The following is a 9102-nucleotide window of genomic DNA, read 5'->3' as shown; positions in this document are numbered from 1 at the left end:
AATTGAAATTAATATTTAAATGTGAAAATCCTTGTAAGAAACGCGATTTCACTGCGAGGAGAGAAAAATTTAAAAATAATATTTAAATGTGAAAATCCTTGTTAGAAACGTGATATCACGGCGAGGTGAGAAAAAATTAAAAATAATATTTATATGTGAAAATCGATGTAAGAAACACGATTTCACTGCGAGGAGAGAAAAAATTGAAAATAATATTTAAATGTGAAAAATCCTTGTTAGAAACGCGATTTCACTGCGAGGAGAGAAAAAATTGAAAATAATATTTAAATGTGAAAATCCAAGTTAGAAACAAGATTTCACTGCGAGGAGAGAAAAAATTAATTATAATATTTAAATATGAAAATCCTGGTTAGAAACGCGATTTCGCTGAGAGGAGAGAAAAAATTGAAAATAATATTTAAATGTGAAAATCCTTGTTAGAAACGTGATTTCACTGCGAGGAGAGAAAAAATTGAAAATAATATTTTAATGTAAAAATCCTTGTTAGAAACGCGATTTCACTGCAAGGAGAGAAAAAATTAAAAATTATATTTATATGTGAAAATCCATGTAAGAAACGCGATATCACTGCGAGGAGAGAAAAAATGGAAAATAATATTTAAATGCGAATTTCCTTGTTAGAAACTAGATTTCACTGCGAGGAGAGAAAAAATTGAAATTAATATTTAAATGTGAAAATCCTTGTAAGAAACGCGATTTCACTGCGAGGAGAGAAAAATTTAAAAATAATATTTAAATGTGAAAATCCTTGTTAGAAACGCGATTTCACTGCAAGGAGAGAAAAAATTAAAAATTATATTTATATGTGAAAATCCATGTAAGAAACGCGATATCACTGCGAGGAGAGAAAAAATGGAAAATAATATTTGAATGTGAAAATCCTTTTTAGAAACGCGATTTCACTGCGAGGAGAGAAAAAATTGAAAATAATATTTAAATGTGAAAATCCTTTTTAGAAACATGATTTCACTTCGAGGAGAGAAAAAATTGAAAATATAATTTAAATGTAAAAATCCTAGTTAGAAACGTGATTTCACTGCGAGGAGAGAAAAAATTAAATATAATATTTAAATGTGAAAATCCTTGTTAGAAACGCGATTTCACTGAGAGGAGAGAAAAAATTAAAAATTATATTTATATGTGAAAATCCATGTTTGAAACACAATTTCACTGAGAGGAGAGAAAAAATTGAAAATAATATTTAAATGTGAAAATACTTTTTAGAAACGCGATTTCACTGCGAGAAGAGAAAAAAATTAAAATAATATTTTAAATTTATAATCCTTTTTAGAAACGCGATTTCACTGCGAGGAGAGAAACAATTGAAAATAATATTTATATGTGAAAATCCTTGTTAGAAACGCGATTTCACTGCGAGGAGAGAAAAAATTGAATATAATATTTAAATATAAAAATCCTTGTAAGATACGCGATTTCACAGCGAGGAGAGAAAAAATTAAAAATAATATTTAAATGTGATAATCCTTGTTAGAAACGTGACTTCACTGCGAGGAGAGAAAAAATTAAAAATAATATTTAAATGTGAAAATCCTTGTTAGAAACGCGATTTCACTGCGAGGAGAGAAAAAATTAAAAATTATATTTATATGTGAAAATCCATGTTTGAAACGCGATTTCACTGAGAGGAGAGAAAAAATTGAAAACAATATTTAAATGTGAAAATCCTTTTGAGAAACGCGATTTCACTGCGAGGAGAGAAAAAATTGAAAATAATATTTAAATGTGAAAATCCTTTTTAGAAACGCGATTTCACTGCGAGGAGAGAAAAAATTGAAAATAATATTTAAATGTGAAAATCCTTTTTAGAAACGCGATTTCACTGCGAGGAGAGAAAAAACTGAAAATAAAATTTAAATGTGAAAATCCATGTTAAAAAAGCGATTTCACTGCGTGGAGAGAAAAAAATGAAAATAATATTTATATGTAAAAATCCTTGTTAGAAACGCGATTTCACTGCGAGGAGAGAAAAAATTAATTATAATATTTAAATGTGAAAATCCTTGTTAGAAACTCGATTTCACTGCGAGGAGAGAAAAAATTGAAAATAATATTTAAATGTGAAAATCCTTTTTAGAAACGCGATATCACTGCGAGGAGAGAAAAAACTGAAAATAATATTTAAATGTGAAAATCCATGTTAAAAAAGCGACTTCACTGCGTGGAGAGAAAAAATTGAAAATAATATTTATGTGTGAAAATCCTTGTTAGAAACGCGATTTCCCTGCGAGGAGAGAACATATTGAAAATAATATTAAAATGTGAAAATCCTTGTTAGAAAAGTGATTTCACTGCGAGGAAAGAAAAAATTAATTATAATATTTAAATGTGAAAACCTAGTTAGAAACGCGATTTCGCTTCGAGGAGAGAAAATATTGAAAAAAATATTAAATGTGAAAATCCTTGTTAGAAAAGTGATTTCACTGCGAGGAGAGAAAAAATTAAAAATAATATTTAAATGTGAAAATCCTTGTTAGAAACGCGATTTCACTGCAAGGAGAGAAAAAATAAAAAATTATATTTATATGTGAAAATCCATGTTTGAAACGCGATTTCACTGAGAGGAGAGAAAAAATTGAAAATAATATTTAAATGTGAAAATCCTTTTTAGAAACGCGATTTCACTGCGAGGAGAGAAAAAATTGAAAATAATATTTAAATGTGAAAATCCTTTTTAGAAACGCGATTTCACTGCGAGGAGAGAAAAAATTGAAAATAATATTTAAATGTGAAAATCCATGTTAAAAACGCGATTTCACTGCGTGGAGAGAAAAAATTGAAAATAATATTTAAATGTGAAAATCCTTGTTAGAAACGCGATTTCACTGCGAGGAGAGAAAAAATTGAAAATAATATTTAAATGTGAAAATCCTTGTTAGAAACGCGATTTCACTGCGAGGAGAGAAAAAACTGAAAATAATATTTAATGTGAAAATCTTGGTTAGAAACGCGTTTTCGCTGCGAGGAGAGAAAAAATTAAAAATAATATTTAAATGTGAAAATCCATGTTAGAAAAGCGATTTCACTGCGAGGAGAGAAAAAATTGAAAATAATATTTAAATGTGAAAATCCTTGTTAGAAACGCGATTTCACTGCGAGGAGAGAAAAAATTGAAAATAATATTTAATAGTGAAAATCCTTGTTAGAAACGCGATTTCACTGCGAGGAGAGAAAAAATTAAAAATAATATTTAAATGTGAAAATCTTGGTTAGAAACGCGTTTTCGCTGCGAGGAGAGAAAAAAATGAAAATAATATTTAAATGTGAAAATCCTTGTTAGAAACGTGATTTCACTGCGAGGAGAGATAAAATTAAAAATAATATTTAAAATATCAAGATCCTTGTTAGAAACGCGATTTACCTGCGAGGAGAGATAAAATTGAAAATACTATTTAAATGTGAAAATCATTGTTATAAACGCGATTTATTTGCGAATAGATAAAAAATTGAAAATAATATTTAAGTGTGAAAATCCTTGTTAGAAACGCGATTTCACTGCGAGGAAAGATAAAATTGAAAATACTATTTAAATAAGAAAATCCTAGTTAGAAACGCGATTTCACTGCGAGGAGAGAAAAAATTGAAATTAATATTTAAATGTGATAATCCTTGTAAGAAACGCGATTTCACTGCGAGGAGAGAAAAAATTAAAAATTATATTTAAATGTGAAAATCCTTGTTTGAAACGTGATTTCACTGCGAGAGAAAAAACTGAAAATAATATTTAAATGTGATAATCCTTGTTAGAAACGCGATTTCACTGCGAGGAGAGAAAAAATTGAAAATAATTTTTAAATGCGAAAATCCTAGTTAGAAACGCGATTTCACTGCGAGGAGAGAAAAAACTGAAAATAATATTTTAATGTGAAAATCCTTGTAAGAAACGCGATTTCACTGCGAGGAGAGAAAAAATTGAAAACAATATTTAAATGTGAAAATCCTTTTGAGAAACGCGATTTCACTGCGAGGAGAGAAAAAATTGAAAATAATATTTAAATGTGAAAATCCTTTTTAGAAACGCGATTTCACTGCGAGGAGAGAAAAAATTGAAAATAATATTTAAATGTGAAAATCCTTTTTAGAAACGCGATTTCACTGCGAGGAGAGAAAAAACTGAAAATAAAATTTAAATGTGAAAATCCATGTTAAAAAAGCGATTTCACTGCGTGGAGAGAAAAAACTGAAAATAATATTTAAATGTGAAAATCCTTGTTAGAAACGCGATTTCACTGCGAGGAGAGAAAAAATTAATTATAATATTTAAATGTGAAAATCCTTGTTAGAAACTCGATTTCACTGCGAGGAGAGAAAAAATTGAAAATAATATTTAAATGTGAAAATCCTTTTTAGAAACGCGATATCACTGCGAGGAGAGAAAAAACTGAAAATAATATTTAAATGTGAAAATCTATGTTAAAAAAGCGACTTCACTGCGTGGAGAGAAAAAATTGAAAATAATATTTATGTGTGAAAATCCTTGTTAGAAACGCGATTTCCCTGCGAGGAGAGAACATATTGAAAATAATATTAAAATGTGAAAATCCTTGATAGAAAAGTGATTTCACTGCGAGGAAAGAAAAAATTAATTATAATATTTAAATGTGAAAACCTAGTTAGAAACGCGATTTCGCTTCGAGGAGAGAAAATATTGAAAAAAATATTAAATGTGAAAATCCTTGTTAGAAAAGTGATTTCACTGCGAGGAGAGAAAAAATTAAAAATAATATTTAAATGTGAAAATCCTTGTTAGAAACGCGATTTCACTGCAAGGATAGAAAAAATTAAAAATTATATTTATATGTGAAAATCCATGTTTGAAACGCGATTTCACTGAGAGGAGAGAAAAAATTGAAAATAATATTTAAATGTGAAAATCCTTTTTAGAAACGCGATTTCACTGCGAGGAGAGAAAAAATTGAAAATAATATTTAAATGTGAAAATCCTTTTTAGAAACGCGATTTCACTGCGAGGAGAGAAAAAATTGAAAATAATATTTAAATGTGAAAATCCATGTTAAAAACGCGATTTCACTGCGTGGAGAGAAAAAATTGAAAATAATATTTATATGTGAAAATCCTTGTTAGAAACGCGATTTCACTGCGAGGAGAGAAAAAATTGAAAATAATATTTAAATGTGAAAATCCTTGTTAGAAACGCGATTTCACTGCGTGGAGAGAAAAAATTGAAAATAATATTTATATGTGAAAATCCTTGTTAGAACGCGTTTTCACTGCGAGGAAAGATAAAATTGAAAATACTATTTAAATAAGAAAATCCTAGTTAGAAACGCGATTTCACTGCGAGGAGAGAAAAAATTGAAATTAATATTTAAATGTGATAATCCTTGTAAGAAACGCGATTTCACTGCGAGGAGAGAAAAAATTAAAAATTATATTTAAATGTGAAAATCCTTGTTTGAAACGTGATTTCACTGCGAGAGAAAAAACTGAAAATAATATTTAAATGTGAAAATCCTTGTTAGAAACGCGATTTCACTGCGAGGAGAGAAAAAATTGAAAATAATTTTTAAATGCGAAAATCCTAGTTAGAAACGCGATTTCACTGCGAGGAGAGAAAAAACTGAAAATAATATTTAAATGTGAAAATCCTTGTAAGAAACGCGATTTCACTGCGAGGAGAGAAAAAATTAAAAATAATATTTAAATGTGAAAATCCTTTTTACCAACGCGATTTCACTGCGAGGAGAGAAAAAATTGAAAATAATATTTAAATGCGAAAATCCTTGTTAGAACGCGTTTTCACTGCGAGGAAAGATAAAATTGAAAATACTATTTAAATAAGAAAATCCTAGTTAGAAACGCGATTTCACTGCGAGGAGAGAAAAAATTGAAATTAATATTTAAATGTGATAATCCTTGTAAGAAACGCGATTTCACTGCGAGGAGAGAAAAAATTAAAAATTATATTTAAATGTGAAAATCCTTGTTTGAAACGTGATTTCACTGCGAGAGAAAAAACTGAAAATAATATTTAAATGTGAAAATCCTAGTTAGAAACGCGATTTCACTGCGAGGAGAGAAAAAATTGAAATTAATATTTAAATGTGATAATCCTTGTAAGAAACGCGATTTCACTGCGAGGAGAGAAAAAATTAAAAATAATAGTTAAATGTGAAAATCCTTGTTTGAAACGTGATTTCACTGCGAGAGAAAAAACTGAAAATAATATTTAAATGTGAAAATCCTTGTTAGAAACGCGATTTCACTGCGAGGAGAGAAAAAATTGAAAATAATTTTTAAATGCGAAAATCCTAGTTAGAAACGCGATTTCACTGCGAGGAGAGAAAAAACTGAAAATAATATTTAAATGTGAAAATCCTTGTAAGAAACGCGATTTCACTGCGAGGAGAGAAAAAATTGAAAATAATATTTAAATGTGAAAATCCTTGTTAGAAACGCGATTTCACTGCGAGGAGAGAAACAATTGATAATAATATTTATATGTGAAAATCCTTGTTAGAAACGCGATTTCACTGCGAGGAGAGAAAAAATTGAAAATAATGCTTAAATGCGAAAATCCTAGTTAGAAACGCGATTTCACTGCGAGGAGAGAAAAAATTGAAATTAATATTTAAATGTGAAAATCCTAGTTAGAAACGCGATTTCACTGCGAGGAGAGAAAAAACTGAAAATAATATTTAAATGTGAAAATCCTTGTTAGAAACGCGATTTCACTGCAAGGAGAGAAACAATTGAAAATAATATTTATATGTGAAAATCCTTGTTAGAAACGCGATTTCACTGCGAGGAGAGAAAAAATTGAAAATAATATTTCAATGCGAAAATCCTTGTTAGAACGCGTTTTCACTGCGAGGAGAGAAAAAATTGAAAATAATATTTAAATGCGAAAATCCTTGTTAGAACGCGATTTCACTGCGAGGAGAGATAAATTTGAAAATACTAATTAAATGTGAAAATCCTTGTTAGAACCGCGTTTTCACTGCGAGGAGAGATAAATTTGAAAATACTATTTAAATATGAAAATCCTTGTTAGAAACGCGATTTCACTGCGAGGAGAGAAAAAATTGAAATTAATATTTAAATGTGAAAATCCTTGAAAGAATCGCGATTTCTCTGCGAGGAGAGAAAAAATGGAAAATAATATTTAAATGTGAAAATCCTTGTTAGAGATGCGATTTCACTGCGAGGAGAGAAAAAACTGAAAATAATATTTAAATGTGAAAATCCTTTTTAGAAACGCGATTTCACTGCGAGGAGAGAAAAAATTAATTATAATATTAAAATGTGAAAATCCTGGTTAGAAACGCGATTTCGCTGCGAGAAGAGAAAAAATTGAAAAAAATATTTAAATGCGAAAATCCTTGTTAGATACGTGATTTCACGGCGAGGTGAGAAAAAATTAAAAATAATATTTATATGTGAAAATCGATGTTAGAAACACGATTTCACTGCGAGGAGAGAAAAAATTGAAAATAATATTTAAATGTGAAAATCCTTGTTAGAAACGCGATTTCACTGCGAGGAGAGAAAAAATTGAAAATAATATTTAAATGTGAAAATCCATGGTAGAAACAAGATTTCACTGCGAGGAGAGAAAACATTAATTATAATATTTGAATGTGAAAATCCTGGTTAGAAACGCGATTTCTCTGCGAGGAGAGAAAAAATGGAAAATAATATTTAAATGTGAAAATCCTTGTTAGAAACGTGATTTCACAGCGAGGAGAGAAAAAATTGAAAATAATATTTAAATGTAAAAATCCTTGTTAGAAACGCGATTTCACTGCAAGGAGAGAAAAAATTAAAAATTATATTTATATGTGAAAATCCATGTAAGAAACGCGATATCACTGCGAGGAGAGAAAAAATGGAAAATAATATTTGAATGTGAAAATCCATGTTAGAAACGCGATTTCACTGCGAGGAGAGAAAATATTGAAAATAATATTTAAATGTGAAAATCCATGTTAGAAACTAGATTTCACTGCGAGGAGAGAAAAAATTAATTATAATATTTAAATGTGAAAATCCTTGTTAGAATCGCGAATTCACTGCAAGGAGAGAAAAAATTAAAAATTATATTTATATGTGAAAATCCATGTTAGAAACGCGATATCTTTGCAAGGAGAGAAAAAATTGAAAATAATATTTGAATGTGAAAATCCTTTTTAGAAACGCAATTTCACTGCGAGGAGAGAAAAAATTGAAAATAATATTTAAATGTGAAAATCCTTTTTAGAAACGCGATTTCACTGCGCGGAGAGAAAATATTGAAAATAATATTTAAATGTGAAAATCCTTGTTAGAAACTAGATTTCACTGCGAGGAGAGAAAAAATTGAAATTAATATTTAAATGTGAAAATCCTTGTAAGAAACGCGATTTCACTGCGAGGAGAGAAAAAATTAAAAATAATATTTAAATGTGAAAATCCTTGTTAGAAACGCGATTTCACTCTGAGGAGAGAAAAAATTAAAAATTATATTTAAATGTGAAAATCCTTGTTAGAAACGTGATTTCACGGCGAGGTGAGAAAAAATTAAAAATAATATTTATATGTGAAAATCCATATTAGAAACACGATTTCACTGCGAGGAGAGAAAAAATTGAAAATAATATTTAAATGTGAAAATCCTTGTTAGAAACGCGATTTCACTGCGAGGAGAGAAAAAATTGAAAATAATATTTAAATGTTAAAATCCATGGTAGAAACAAGATTTCACTGCGAGGAGAGAAAAAATTAATTATAATATTTAAATGTGAAAATCCTGGTTAGAAACGCGATTTCGCTGAGAGGAGAGAAAAATTTAAAAATAATATTTAAATGTGAAAATCCTTGTTAGAAACGCGATTTCACTGCGAGGAGAGAAAAAATTAAAAATTATATTTATATGTGAAAATCCATGTAAGAAACGCGATATCACTGCGAGGAGAGAAAAAATGGAAAATAATATTTGAATGTGAAAATCCTTTTTAGAAACGCGATTTCACTGCGAGGAGAGAAAAAATTGAAAATAATATTTAAATGTGAAAATCCTTTTTAGAAACATGATTTCACTTCGAGGAGAGAAAAAATTGAAAA

The sequence above is a fragment of the Ischnura elegans genome, chromosome 13 (genome assembly GCF_921293095.1).
Source record: "Ischnura elegans chromosome 13, ioIscEleg1.1, whole genome shotgun sequence".
NCBI classification, from domain to species: domain Eukaryota; kingdom Metazoa; phylum Arthropoda; class Insecta; order Odonata; family Coenagrionidae; genus Ischnura; species Ischnura elegans.
This window is presented reverse-complemented; position numbering follows the sequence as displayed.